The following is a 3,323-nucleotide window of genomic DNA, read 5'->3' as shown; positions in this document are numbered from 1 at the left end:
TTGCATGTGGGGCTGCGTAAAGGCTCCCCTGGGGAGTTCACTTGTACCCAAAGCCTTCCTTTGGGGGCACTTTTGGATGGGCAAAAAGGGCTCGGAGCGCATTTCCTGGGGCCTGATTTTTCAGTCGTCTTCGATGCCGGCTAGGGCTATGTTTAGGGATGCTCGGAAACAGCGAACCCGGAGGGTCCAGTTGCATGTGGGGCTGCGTAAAGGCTCCCCTGGGGAGTTCTCTTGTACCCAAAGCCTTCCTTTGGGGGCACTTTTGGATGGGCGAAAAGGGCTCGCAACGCATTTCCTGGGGCCTGATTTTTCAGTCGTCTTCGATGACGGCTAGGGCTACGTTTAGGTTTGCTCAGGAACAGCGAACCCGGAGGGTCCAGTTGCATGTGGGGCTGCGTAAAGGCTCCCCTGGGGAGTTCTCTTGTACCCAAAGCCTTCCTTTGGGGCACTTTTGGATGGGCGAAAAGGGCTCGCAACGCATTTCCTGAGGCCTGATTTTTCAGTCGTCTTCGATGCCGACTAGGGCTATGTTTAGGGATGCTCGGAAACAGCGAACCCGGAGGGTCCAGTTGCATGTGGGGCTGCGTAAAGGCTCACCTGGGGAGTTCTCTTGTACCCAAAGCCTTCCTTTGGGGGCACTTTTGGATGGGCGAAAAGGGCTCGCAACGCATTTCCTGGGGCCTGATTTTTCAGTCGTCTCCGTTGACGGCTAGGGCTACGTTTAGGTTTGCTCAGGAACAGCGAACCCGGAGGGTCCAGTTGCATGTGGGGCTGCGTAAAGGCTCCCCTGGGGAGTTCACTTGTACCCAAAGCCTTCCTTTGGGGGCACTTTTGGATGGGCGAAAAGGGCTCGCAACGCATTTCCTGGGGCCTGATTTTTCAGTCGTCTTCGATGCCGTCTCGGTCTATGTTTAGGGATGTTCGGAAACAGCGAACCCGGAGGGTCCAGTTGCATGTGGGGCTGCGTAAAGGCTCCCCTGGGGAGTTCTCTTGTACCCAAAGCCTTCCTTTGGGGGCACTTTTGGATGGGCGAAAAGGGCTCGCAACGCATTTCCTGGGGCCTGATTTTTCAGTCGTCTCCGATGACGGCTAGGGCTACGTTTAGGTTTGCTCAGGAACAGCGAACCCGGAGGGTCCAGTTGCATGTGGGGCTGCGTAAAGGCTCCCCTGGGGAGTTCTCTTGTACCCAAAGCCTTCCTTTGGGAGCACTTTTGGATGGGCAAAAAGGGCTCGGAACGCATTTCCTGGGGCCTGATTTTTCACTCGTCTTCGATGCCGGCTAGGGCTACGTTTAGGTTTGCTCAGGAACAGCGAACCCGGAGGGTCCAGTTGCATGTGGGGCTGCGTAAAGGCTCCCCTGGGGAGTTCTCTTGTACCCAAAGCCTTCCTTTGGGGGCACTTTTGGATGGGCGAAAAGGGGTTCGCAACGCATTTCCGGGGGCCTGATTTTTCACTCATCTACGATGACGGCTAGGGCTACGTTTAGGTTTGCTCAGGAACAGCGAACCCGGAGGGTCCAGTTGCATGTGGGGCTGCGTAAAGGCTCCCCTGGGGAGTTCTCTTGTACCCAAAGACTTCCTTTGGGGGCACTTTTGGATGGGCGAAAAGGGCTCGCAACGCATTTCCTGGGGCCTGATTTTTCAGTCGTGTTCGATGCCGTCTCGGTCTATGTTTAGGGATGCTCGGAAACAGCGAACCCGGAGGGTCCAGTTGCATGTGGGGCTGCGTAAAGGCTCCCCTGGGGAGTTCTCTTGTACCCAAAGACTTCCTTTGGGGGCACTTTTGGATGGGCAAAAAGGGCTCGGAGCGCATTTCCTGGGGCCTGATTTTTCAGTGGTCTTCGATGCCGGCTAGGGCTATGTTTAGGGATGCTCGGAAACAGCGAACCCGGAGGGTCCAGTTGCATGTGGGGCTGCGTAAAGGCTCCCCTGGGGAGTTCTCTTGTACCCAAAGCCTTCCTTTGGGGGCACTTTTGGATGGGCGAAAAGGGCTCGCAACGCATTTCCTGGGGCCTGATTTTTCACTCGTCTTCGATGACGGCTAGGGCTACGTTTAGGTTTGCTCAGGAACAGCGAACCCGGAGGGTCCAGTTGCATGTGGGGCTGCGTAAAGGCTCCCCTGGGGAGTTCTCTTGTACCCAAAGCCTTCCTTTGGGGCACTTTTGGATGGGCGAAAAGGGCTCGCAACGCATTTCCTGGGGCCTGATTTTTCACTCGTCTTCGATGACGGCTAGGGCTACGTTTAGGAATGCTCGGAAACAGCGAACCCGGAGGGTCCAGTTGCATGTGGGGCTGCGTAAAGGCTCACCTGGGGAGTTCACTTGTACCCAAAGCCTTCCTTTGGGGGCACTTTTGGATGGTCCAAAGGGGCTCGCAACGCATTTCCTGGGGCCTGATTTTTCAGTCGTCTCCGATGACGGCTAGGGCTACGTTTAGGTTTGCTCAGGAACAGCGAACCCGGAGGGTCCAGTTGCATGTGGGGCTGCGTAAAGGCTCCCCTGGGGAGTTCTCTTGTACCCAAAGCCTTCCTTTGGGGGCACTTTTGGATGGGCAAAAAGGGCTCGGAACGCATTTCCTGGGGCCTGATTTTTCACTCGTCTTCGATGCCGGCTAGGGCTACGTTTAGGGATGCTCAGAAACAGCGAACCCGGAGGGTCCAGTTGCATGTGGGGCTGCGTAAAGGCTCCCCTGGGGAGTTCACTTGTACCCAAAGCCTTCCTTTGGGGGCACTTTTGGATGGTCCAAAGGGGCTCGCAACGCATTTCCTGGGGCCTGATTTTTCAGTCGTCTCCGATGACGGCTAGGGCTACGTTTAGGTTTGCTCAGGAACAGCGAACCCGGAGGGTCCAGTTGCATGTGGGGCTGCGTAAAGGCTCCCCTGGGGAGTTCTCTTGTACCCAAAGCCTTCCTTTGGTGACACTTTTGGATGGTCCAAAGGGGCTTGCAACGCTTTTTCTGGGGCCCGGATTTTCAGTCTTTTCCCATGCCGGCTATGGCTATGTTTAGGTTTGCTCGGAATCAGCGAACCCGGAGGGTCCAGTTGCATGTGGGGCTGCGTAAAGGCTCCCCTGGGGAGTTCACTTGTACCCAAAGCCTTCCTTTGGGGGCACTTTTGGATGGGCGAAAAGGGGTTCGCAACGCATTTCCGGGGGCCTGATTTTTCACTCATCTACGATGACGGCTAGGGCTACGTTTAGGGATGCTCGGAAACAGCGAACCCGGAGGGTCCAGTTGCATGTGGGGCTGCGTAAAGGCTCCCCTGGGGAGTTCTCTTTTACCCAAAGCCTTCCTTTGGGGGCACTTTTGGATGGGCGAAAAGGGCTC

This window comes from Anas acuta, unplaced genomic scaffold, assembly GCF_963932015.1.
Source record: "Anas acuta unplaced genomic scaffold, bAnaAcu1.1 SCAFFOLD_131, whole genome shotgun sequence".
Lineage (NCBI taxonomy): Eukaryota > Metazoa > Chordata > Aves > Anseriformes > Anatidae > Anas > Anas acuta.
This window is presented reverse-complemented; position numbering follows the sequence as displayed.